Raw genomic sequence first — 13563 nt, 5'->3', positions numbered from 1 at the left:
TTATATTATATCGTTTTATGTTCAATGTACAGTTGTAAGACTTGGTTAACGATATAGTTTTTTCATTGGTATTGCGAATAAGATTCTTTGAAATGAATAAATTCAAGAAATGAAACCCTAGATGCAGACAAATAACGCGACAAAGCAACAGAATATATATATATAAAATCACGTGCTTTAAGAATTCTTATTAATATGTTGCACCTTATTTATAAGTCCGTGTTCACACGTCGCGGTGTTTCAGCCGCCCGGCGCCCCGCTGTCTCCTATTGTGTCGTCTGCCTAATCGAGATTCGTCTTTTGACTTAAAAAAACCTCAACATGTTCAAAGTTCCGTACAAATCAAATCATTTAATAAACACATCAACGCCAATATTGCTAAACTATGTTTTAACTTAAGATAAATTTCAAAATATATTTATATATATGATGTCATAGAATTAAATTAAAGTATGAGCGTTGGGTATAATTTTTGATCCAATATAGGTTAACCATAAAAATATCTGTACGAGGTACCCTAAAATTAAAGGAGACGAAAAGAAACGGCTTCTGTACGGAACCCGCCGCATTAATTTAGTTCTGATGTATATTTTGTTGTATAGAAATGTCTTTTTTGTTAGCGACGAATCTTTATGATCGGGATGCTGAGGGTTTGTTCCGCTTCGCACTAAACATAATCAATACGAGATATATATTGGCTAATTAATAACTCAAAAGTTAAATAAGTACTACATATAAATTGAAATTAATTAATTAACTAATATAATATCAATAGTTATATGTTAAAAACATAAAACGATTTAATTAACTAATAAGTTATCTCGCCGTGTAAAACTAATTCGATGAAATTAACAAAGTTAACGAATCGATACATTATTGAGTAGGTGACTATCGATTTATTGAGCCAGCTTGATATTACCAAATATTTGATATCGATTAACTTATTTACGATTTATATTATTCGGGTGTGAGGTGGAAGCCGTCAAGGTCGTTTTTTACAAATATTTCAATATTCATTATAATCACCAAAGAAAAATCGCATCACAAATCTGATGCGTTTATATTTTTTTGTCATAAAACCGTAAATCCGGTGGCAATTATTTATTTATATATCTGCATCCGGTTATAAAATTATGTTGGCAACACTGATTCAATGTTACCTTTGATATGAATGAATTTATAAAACGATTTACAAACTCGTTGACACATATATATATATGTATATATATATATGTATATAAACTATAACAGCTCTGATAATTTTAATTATTTTTTAACTCCATATAAAATAATAAATAAATTTTGTTACATGTTATATGTATTTAATTAAAGAGAAAATTAACAATTTATTAGACACATAATAATGAGACAGAGTTTAGTCTAGAACTGAACAACTCTGCTTTGCACGTCACATTAAAATTTAAATACAAAGCACCAATATTTTTTCATTCATACATCTTATCGTGTTAGGTTATAGGTTAAAGGCCGGCCTCTCGTGCGTGAGGGCGCGGGTTCGAAACCTGGCTAGCTCCAATGTGATCTATTCCGAGTCATATGTACTTTCTAAAAGTATTTGGAAACCACTGGCGGACGTGAAGGAAAACATCGCGAGGAAACCTGGTCATATGATTTCAAATTATTAGATTGAAATCGCCAACCCGTCTTGAGCGAGCGTGGTGATTAATACCCTAACCTTCTCCATGTGAGAAGAGGCCTTTGCTCAGCAGTGGGCTCCGATAGGCTGATGATGATACATCTTATCAGTTTATTGAAACAAAAACGAGAAACGCGTAGTATTTTAAATTAATAATATATATATACATATATATATATATATATATATATATATATATATATATATATGTGTATGTAAGGTCCATTAATATATATTATTATTATTATTTTCGATATATCCATTGCTAGTCTACTCCCCATCACTGGTGGTGATCCTTTTTTGTCGGTTTAAACAACCTTCATAATCTCATAACATAGGCCCATACCTCATAGTGGTACAGACGTCGTGACAAGTGCTAGATACATATAGTATAATACAAATATGAATTTTAACATATCAATAATAATTAAAAAATTACTTTTTAGAACATACTATTTTACAATATAAAGAAAATTAAATTAAAATATCTGTATCTATACGGAGTATATAGTGAATGTATGTATATTTTTCCGAATCAATACCTGAACGTAACACTTTCGTGCATCATTATACCTATTTTAACCAACCAGTGATTTTTCGCTACAATACAACAATACTACAATGTGATGTCGCTTCAGTGATCACATTGACTGTACTCGCGGACCACAACAGGGGATAAAACATATATACTTAATAAAAGATACATTAATATTAAAAGATAGCTCACATATCTTTTGAGATATGATTAGTTATAAAGGTACAACAGTTTGTTATCTTTTATGTAATATTATGTATAAATTTAATTAATAATATACGACACTTGTATATGTCTGTATTTTCGTTATATGTATGTATGTATGTGATCACCCCGTGTGAAAGCTCCTAAACCCATTGAATACATATTTTGTAAATATGAACACACAACATTCACATCTATTGATGACCCCACAAAAGGATTGCCGACGAATCTAACTAATTGTCGTAAAAATATGACCCTCGTGTATTTATATTTCATTCAGATATCAAAACTAGTTCACAACCGCAGCTTTGCTTGCAGTTTTTCAATTACATAAGTCTTATAATTTTTTTATATACATTGAATAACTATTGTATATGTTTTTGTATACACGAGCTTTCGCCGCAGACTTTGTCTATCGGTGTAGTAGGTATAATGTATATTATTAAAAAATCCTTCTCTATCAACTACCCACATGTTTCAAAGAAAAAAATAGATAATAATAATTCTCGTTTGTAATACAAATATTATATAGTACAATAGTAATCCATACTAATATTATATTTGCGAAAGTAACTCTGTCTGTCTGTCTGTTACTCAATCATGCCTAAACTACTGAAACAATTTGCACGAAATTTGGTAAGGAGATAGTTTGAGACTTAAGAAAGGACATGAGTTACTTTTGACCGCGAGGAAAACAAGGCATTCCCATGGGAAAAATTACTTTTCCGGCCAAGGAAAGAAAAACAAAAAACATCGTATATAAAAATGTATTGCAGAAACCTATCTTCTTCTTAAAATGTATTAACCTAACCTATGACAATCACACTTAGTATGGCCTCATCCCATCTCGGCACAATTCAAACATGCGTACAAAAAAGTATAGCTCAGGTTTTTTCATACTACTATACAAAAAAACTATCCAATGCAGGCGAAGTCACGGGTAAAAGCTATATATTACTAATCCTGAAATTTACGCGGACGAAGTCGCGGGCAAAAACTAGTGCTAAATAAAATAGTGTCCATCTTTGTCTGCCTTTCATATATTCTATGTAATATGTGTACTAAATAACTATTATTAAATGTATGTACATTAAACGTCTATATATAACAATACCGCAATTAAACAACTGTTAAAATCAACCTGTAATTTTTAAATACCCACTCTACTCGATTTCAAACCACTATCGCTATATTAAGTGCTTATTGACAATAGCTACTTGGAACACTTTGTAACCGAACATACATACATACGAATTTAAACCTTGTATTTAATAGAATAAAGATCATTTTAACCATAGCAATATATCACTTGTAAAGTCCTTCGTAGTTTATCGTCAAGCGAAAGCATACCTTATTACAATGTGGTAGAGTTCTTCGTTATTTTAGAATGAAACACTACTTGAAACAAGCTCCAACTTGTAACCGAATACTCATGCATCTGTTACAATATTTTTGTAAATCGAATAGAATTTAAATTTCGAATGTTATATTTAAATGTACGCATTCAGATTAAGTTTTTTTTTAACGACTAATCAATGTTATCGATAGCAAAGAGGAAGTCACTAGCAAATTTTTAATATTTATAGTTCAAACATAAAATATGTTGACCTTTCGTAATGTCGTTCCAATTACTAGAAATAGTACAACCATTGGAAAATCACTCATTAATTCCTCAAACCAAGATGGCGGTAAATTGCACGTCACTTGTCAAAATGACATTCCGCGGACGCGTCATTAATCCGCGGGAAAGAGATTTTATTTGGTTTTATTTTATTATTTTGATAACAATCTTCTTACTGTACAAGTGGGGCACCCGAAAATCCGAACTGTTTGTCTAATTTAACAGAATTGATAGTAATTGGGGCTTCCTTTCAATTCGATTGCATGCAATTAAGACATTGCAAATTGAACTAAACGTGTAGAGAATAAAGCTTAAATTCGTTTGAATTTCAGTGCAGCAGTTGTTACTTTTAAGAAATCAGACTACATATACTCATACAAATGAATTTGTACTCAATTCTATAACCCTAAGGTTCGTTTTTCTGTGATCGTAGTCGTCCCATTTGACCTCAAGTGCAGGAAAAGGGGTGCAGTATGGAGACAAATCAAATCAATTACGTGAATTTAAGATCGACTCTAAGACAACTGCAGGTGACATTTAGTTTCAAATGACAGAATGTTTTCTTTATATCAAATGGCAATGGTTGTTCTATATTCATCCAGACGAATTATTATCGTCACAGACTAAACATAAACGAATAAATTTTAGTTGGATAATGATTTTAGATAGCGAAAACCGAACAATATAATTGTATAAAAGGATTTATATTACAATTTTAAATATCTATGGATGTGTGTGTGTTTTTTTCGAATATCACATCTTAGCAACTTCTTTAAAATTACAAAAAGACTTTTTGTTTGTTATTGCACTATAACGTTAAACAAATTTAATTCAGACGACTCCGATACAACTGTTACTTTTCATTTGGAAATCTATTTATATATAACTGTAACAATATCTCTGTTTTTTTGTTCATATATTTAAAAATAATCATTAAAACAGATAGCTAAGCTTTTGGTTGTGAGCCAGACTAAATATTCCCCCCGTGTTTTCTTGTTAAAATGACCCATCGGTTCAGAGCAATAACTTATTTATTATTAATGTAACTAAGACGTATGTTTGAGGACGTTAAGAACAAATATAGCTATGTTTTTCGGACGACCCTCCTAGTTCCTACCTATATCTTTGTATATAGTTAAATTTATTTCTAAACGCTCGGATCTCAAATACGGACATTGGGTTAATGTTTTATTATTATAAAAATTCATTTTGCATGAAATCCTTTCCTATTTATTCATATTTAAATCATCGAACTCGTTTACGAAACAGTGAAAGTTATACTTAAATCGGATAAGCCGTTCTTTGATTACGGATAAGACAATGCTTAGAAACCGATAAGCAATTAGTGTATTTAAAATATATTTTGAGATCCCGAGTACTGAATATATACATATATATACTTAGAAAACCTTTATATATATATATGTATGTATATAACATTACGTTATCTTATTTTACTTTTTATAATATATTAAAATCCGATAAGAAAAATATCTACCATTCTCATTATCGGGACGTTGGTTATTTTGTTGTCTGACAAATATTTTCCGTTAAACTTAACAGTCATGTGAGTGTTCTGAAGTTTTAAACTAACTAAACTACGGACGGTTTAAATTAGAACAAAAACATAACTTACTAAAAACTAAACTCGCCTCGACTTTGATATTACGGACGTTTCTTGTGACTTATATGAGATATAGTTGTACTTAAAATACGGCCGCGTTAGACGCTACAATCTAGTTAAGATATTATTTCCTATGTAAAATTTTTTTTTTTTTTTTTATTTTTTTAGTGCTTCACTGAATGTATTTTCTAGTAAACAGTTTGAAAATAATGAAAAATGAATACGATGTAATATTTTTAACAAAGGCGTGTTGAGATGTTGTATATTGAAATCCGAGTTCTTGTACCGCCATCTATGTGTCAGTAGCAGAACTAATTGCAATAAAATCGATACTCATAATTTTTCATGTATTTTCTTTTTCTATAAATAAGTAGGTATGTTAATATTTTGTTATCAAGTGAACGTAATATTGAACGTCTATGTTCTTGAAATATTATCAATATATATATATAAATATATATATATATATATATAAATATATATATATATATATATTTATTATTATTATTACACGTTTGTAAAACTTTTTAAAAACCGTTCATCCTATCCCAGAGTATTATTTCAATTAAAACCTTTAGTTCAGAAGAACATTTTTGTGGAAACTAATTATATTTAGTTTTTACGTCTGACTGATAGTCGGACGTTAGCTTTAATCTAAATCTGTACGGATTTAAAACATGCGTAGAAATTTATAAAATTCATTGAGATTACGTGGCATTATTGTATAATGAGAATATTATATTAACAAAATAGTTAAAAGGTTTTAATTTTTAAACACAAACATGCTCAACTGTTACCTGAAATAATATCGATTACAAAATGTAGGCAATACGAGTATAACGTTACTTACTGCGTTTAGTTCATTATTTTTATATAAATAACTTCATACAAATCCTTTCTTATTTTTGATTGGTTTTATATATTTTTATACATATTATAAAGAAATGTAACAATTTAAGCGACTAAGCAAATGTGTGATAATTCAATTAACTTATTATTTTTATCAACTATTTAATAAAATATATTTAACCTGCATATTAATTGATATAAATGTTATTTCTGATATTTTTTATATAAATTATTTTTTAATATTTTTTGTTAAGAGTATATATATATATAATACATCTGAATATCTTGATTTCGTTATGTCCACCCCATCTCCATATTCTATGATTTCACATCACTTTGTATGTATATAATTATAGTACAACCCTTTCCTCAAACCAATTCCGTATTAAAAACTTCTTTATTGTAAAGTGACAAATTACAAATTCCTGAACGCAATATAAAAGGGACGCCATCTTGTGTCTCGTTCGCATCGAAATGGCGTGACAAATGACAACTCCCACGATATTTTAACAGGGTCTTACTTGCGGATGATATAAAATATTATTATTATGAAAATTTACACATAGCTATATAAATATCTTATATAAGTGAATTTTACTTATGTTTATTTCATTTTTAATATACTTTTATTACATCAAATTAGTTATACATTGCAGTAAACAGCGTTTGTCAATGAAATACTTATCACGTAACCATTCGATAAGATCCGTAATATATTAAAATTCTAAATTTAAACAAAGTATGAGTAATTTTTTAATATTATTAAGGTGATTTGCTCTTTAATCCAACTCTGTGGTACCAAACACGACATTCGCAGTAACTCCGCCCGCGGCGGGACCTGCATCTGAATGAATTATTTACGTAATTAGAACCTGCAAAGGCCTTTTTTTTATGTTATGATAATATATTTTCATTTTAATAATGCCATAGACATTATAAATTTAACATATATGCTTCTTTGTTATGTTCAGTTTCCTTATAGAAAAATATATATTTTTTCTTACACTAGAGAGTTGGTAGAATAATACTAGGACGTAGATTTCGTTCTTCTAAACATGAGTTGTATAGAAAAATATAGTTTGTTTTCTAAATTATAGTTAAAAGTGAATACGGTCAGTTAGATCGTTTGTTGTTTATTGACCGTCGGCGAAACGACAAGCTGTTAGTGTTCATGTGGACTAGGCTAACTCACTAGCCACAGGGCGCAGTAAACTTAGTGTTTACAAACACTCATATTAAATAAAGTTACCAAATATATTATTTTTTAATTAAAATATATACCAAAAAAACGCAAATTACTATTATTTAAACTAGCAACTCGGCTGAATAGAATATTATTCGTTTTTTTTATAACATAACAAAAATATTTATCAATTTTATATACAATATGAATTTAAAAATAAATTTTATATTTATTAATAATCTATAATGCTGTCTGGTTTAAAAATATCTCATGTCACACAATATTTTAATTATATGATCACAATATGTAAAACAATTAGTGAAAATTGGTAATGTCTAATAATACACATATAATTCTTACTTAAATTTTAGGTTACAATTCTATTAAATACAACATCTGATTAAAAATCTTTTTTTATCATTAAATATATATAAAAATGAACGAATAATAATCCAAAAAGCACATTCTAACAGACCTCACAACCTATGTAAAGCACAAACCAACAAAATTATTACAATAATATTAATAAATATAAAAATCAAATAAAAAGTATTTAACCAATTACAACCTCCATTCACGACGTCGGCTGTATACATACAATGATTTATTACGACTTTAATAAATTAAATACTATTTACATAAAAATTACATAAAGCGTGACAGCTCAATTAAATATAATTATAGCTTGTTCTTAATACCAGTATTAGCTCTGTTAAATTCGTTTAATTAATATATATTTTGTATTAAGAATGATTAAATTTTAATTAAGTTGTTTTTTTTTCAGATAGTTGTTTTTTTGAGAGCGGCGTTCTACTCGCCGCTAGGTGGCGCTGTACAATCAATATCGATCGATATTTAAAAAAAACACAGACTTTATTACACCCATACATAACCTTGCTTTGATATATTATTTCAAAATTTTGTACAAAATATTAACTGATAGAATTACATATAATGATATTATTTCATTACAGTTTTAAATTAATATACATTACTAGGTACCAGCCCCGGCTTTCCACGGGCTCTTTACAAACAATATAAAATGACCTATTTAATTGTGAGAATTATTAAACTTAAATTATGATAACTTTCAAATACTACGCCCGATTTAAATGATTTAAAAAGTAACTTACAGATACTGATGTAGGCTTGAAAACGAAGTAATTTATTTTGATAAGACTTAATACCGTATTTATATAAATAGCTTTCCAATAAACGCTTTAGGAATGCCAATTTTTAAAAGTTGTAAAATGGATATAGTATGTTATCCTTAAGGTATAGACGTATGCCACCGCGGACTTTTCTGTAGACCTATATAAGATACACAATTCCACCATATATTATTTTGTTATATCTCAAAGACTTTAGGCAGCGTTTTGGTTAAAAGCTCCCAGACGGCTCATGTTTTCCCGACATCTTCAACAAATATCGTTAATGTACACACAAGTAAACACGAAACCTTAACAAATTATATACTAAAACCTTCCTCAAGAATCACGCTATCGAGTGGTGATAACTGTTTGATAATCAGTACTGTAGTTTTTCTGTTTATCGCGTACAAACAGACAGACGCAGCGAGGGACTTTGTTTTATAACATGTATATTAATAATATTGATTGATTGACATAATGCAAAATAAATTTAATAATTTAAAATATTAAAACACTTTATTTATATGTACAATTTTAATCTGTCTTTAAATACTTTATATATAAATATATATCTGAACTTCAAAAGTCCTTTTAACAACATAATTGATTAACTCTGATAACAGATGCTTTGAACCAATAATCTTAATAAAATTGACACTCGTATTAAATTATACCAATAATATGTGGAAAAAATATAACACTTTTATATAACAAAGTCGTCTGTTGCATATACTAGTGATGTAAACGGAATTTCATTATTTATAAAACTTACAAGTTAAATTATCTTTGATAACTTTTTTACTTCTTCTGTAATCAGGCGGAGCCGGGATATGGGCGCTACATCGAGAGCCGTTCCCGAAACCGAGGCTGCTCTTACAGGCGTATAATTTTGTGTAATACAAAGCAGAGTCATCCTAATGACTAACGTCTATAAAATTGGTAATTTCGTTAAAAATTTTAAGTAAAATATATTAATTTCTGATATAACGCACTTAAATAATCTGTTTGAGAATACGACATGAGATTATTTAATAATTTTATTATAGAGTTTTTTGTTTAGAAGAAATAGTTTTATCAAACAGACAGACAAACATACATTTTTGTATTCTATATTACAATAGTGTTAAAATAAACCCACTTGCATAGAAATATTTTATTTTTCATATCAATGCGAGTGACAACCAATATCTTTCGGACATTTATCAACAGTTTCTGTTAAAATATTAAAATGCATTTATGTACAAAAGCGCTGTGCAACCGATTACACTAACAGGACTTCATTAGCGTTCGATACGTGTTAATTATCAAATTGTATGTATGTATGTATGTTTGTTACACTTTTATACGAAACCATCGATTTTTATGTAAGAATAATAAAAAATAGGCCTATATGGAAACATTTATTATATATATATAATTCTCAGCTTGCTGTATACATCACGGTTTCCACGTATTACAATATCAGGTTATTTTTTTAATTCCCATTATAATACATCACATATATTAGTCTGTGTATGTCCATATAACTAACATGATCACAGAGTAATTAATGTTTTGTATAACTCCTGATTGATTTATATTAAATCGATATTCATATTCGTAAATCATTAATTTTTTATAATCAGATGCTATATTAAATAAAAATTAATTAAAAAAAAAATTAACATTTCTATTAAATTATATATATAAAACCAGTTATATTGATTCGATTAAATATATTGTATGAAATAAACTATCACGGACATGTTGCGTCTGTGTATAGTTAGTCTGCAGGCGATTATGTTAATTTCACCAAACGAAGCTAGCTCTGATATAATTTATTTATTAATGATATATGTCCCAAAAACGTTTAAGATAACAACCGACCTTAAGACGTTTGAATATAATGTTCATAAAAAAAAAAAAAAAAAACAAAATTAACTATACGATTATTAAGTATTGAAGCATAGCCGGGGCAAAAAACGAGTGTATAAAATTAGCCTGACATATAGCTTTATATTATTAAATTTATATCTATATGAATTTTTTGAATTATTTTCTTTCGAACATTTGTACAGACTGTGAGAACGAGAGAATGTGCTCATGACGTGAGGTTGTTTAAGAAGCAATGCAATGTTTACTACATGTTCTAAATGCATACGTAGCGTCAACAGTTCCTCATGAAAAAAAAACCTCATATCACAATAATCGCAGACTGAAAACGAAACGGGAAAAGGTTCGTGTGTGTACGGCCAACTTGTGTTTAGCGTAAAGATGACAATAAGGAGGTTTTATACTATTTAATTAAAATATACTCCAAGTTAACGAAGATGAAAATATATGTATTACGTTGTTTTAAAGTTAATAAACGTTAATATTTTTCAACTTTTATCATATAATATAACATGCTTACAAACACAGCCATATATGTATCTAATAAATTATATTTATTGTTAAAAAATTTATGGAAGAAATAATAAAGATTGGCTGTATAGTGCTAAGTCACAGCTAATATATAATTTGGTGAAAAAAAAACAATAATTTTGATAGTGAAATATTCCTACATTTATATATATATAAATATACCCGTAACTTTAACTTTATAATAAATATTCTATTCAAATAAGTATTCTCCAAGTAATATTAATTCTATATACAATTTGTACAGGAATGACGTTTCTAATTAAATAAGGAAATAAGATTTGATTGAAACTAATAGTTTATTTCTTCAGCGAGACGGTTTATTATAATACAAACTATAATATTTTACTTTAGTAATATCTTTATTATAAATAATAACTATAGTATATACGTCTATACCACACATTAATCGTAGTATAGTCGCCTTAAATAATATATTTTTAAATACACTTATTAATTTGTACTAGTATATTAAATATCTATATCTGTTTAAAAACAAATGATGACTAATATCACTCATGTTCATTCAAACGCTCGAACAAAATCAATCCATCATTAAATGCAAATTCCTTCTCAAAACAAGATGGCGTCCAATATTGATATCTATTATGTTTAATGATCTCAATATAATGCGAAAGGCTAAATAATTTATTTGCTTAAATTACATGTAATTGAGCTGGCCTCACTCATAATATAGCGACACACCGTAGGAGACGGGTGCATTTCAATGAAATGCTGTTTTGTGAATTTTTGTAGTACATTTCCTAAGTGAATGCGTCCGTCCCTTTCGTTTGTTAGGTGTGAAGTGGGACGGAGGATGTTGTGTTTGTGTTAATAGTGATTGAATTCTAAACGTCAGGCGGCGTCACCGGTTTTGTTTTGACGGTTAATCAATTTTTGTGTCATCGTTACAGTGAAAGATTTGATCTTTATTAAAAGTAATTTTATTTACAATGAAGATGTGTTCGTTCGATTATTATTGACTACGATTTAAATGTATTCGAATTATGTGGTGATAACAAAGTTATTTTTCACGCAGTCGCTGTCAAGATTCTTAGCTTTGACTATATATATTAAAAGCTATGTGAATAAAGTTTTTATTAACCGACAACTATATAAAAAACATGAAACTTTATATCCGGTCATGTTTTAACATTGTCTGATATTGTTTGTATAATAATAGTTAAAATTAATAGTTTTGTTGCTACATTAATATTGTCTATGGTATCATCGTTTTTAATATTCAGCCCGTTTTATGGTAATTCGAACCATTATCATAATACGGCGCCAAAGGTTCGTCTGGTTTTAAGGCTTATTAAAATATTCCAACCATTAATGTCGGTTTTAAATTTACAAAACCGGAAACCATCGAAATATATATATATATATATATATATATATATATATATATATATATGGTATATATGTTGGTATAATTTACAACTATACACATGTTAAACTTCATAATATTTTAAGTACACACAAGACTTTCATATATTTATGTTATAAAAGAAATTATTATCTCAATACATAAATTCAATAATATATTTCATGTAATTTGATTACGGTTAGTAAAATATATATACATATGTTTTAGTTGTAATTTGTTTTAAACATCTGTCACAATGAATTACATTTGTGTTTAAAAAAAAAACTCGAGTGTTGTAGATAAGAAAATGTATTAAAGATCATCAGTGTTATAATCATAGTAAAAAAAAAATTAAAACATGGATGCATAAGTATTAAACGATTTAAAATTATCCAAAAAAAAAAAAATAAACCTAGTCTATGATCTGTTTATAATGGGCCAATTTTGTATACAAAATTTGAAAACCAAAAGGCGCCGGGTTGCGGTTTAAAAAAAAAAATATAGTCATCCGTATAACGTTGCAAAGTAAATACTGGGTATGTTAAATTATTATAATATTCAGTCTGTGGTCGAAGTATTATTACTGTCAATGGAATCGATTATATTTTTGTTCCCAGCTATGGTCGCTTACAGCTGGTAATTTAAATTGAATAATTCCCTTATATAACTTCCGGTTTGTGACATATTGTTTTTTATATAAAACACAGCCTTCTCGGATACTATTAAGGTTAAATTAATTAATTTAGAAGGTAGGCATAATAGTGATAACTGCAAGACGTTGCCAGTAAATCCGATAATCATTCATTTTATTTTTTAATTAATTAAATTCAAAACAATTCATGAATTTTTTGATATAATTTAAATTAAATTTTGTTATTCTATTAATATACATTGAGGTAATTTTAAGACTTATATTATAATGAACAAGATCCAACATCTTCCCAAATCCGTTTCATACTTATTACAAACAAAC

This window comes from Danaus plexippus, chromosome 28 (genome assembly GCF_018135715.1).
Source record: "Danaus plexippus chromosome 28, MEX_DaPlex, whole genome shotgun sequence".
Lineage (NCBI taxonomy): Eukaryota > Metazoa > Arthropoda > Insecta > Lepidoptera > Nymphalidae > Danaus > Danaus plexippus.
Note: the sequence above shows the minus strand (reverse complement) of the source record.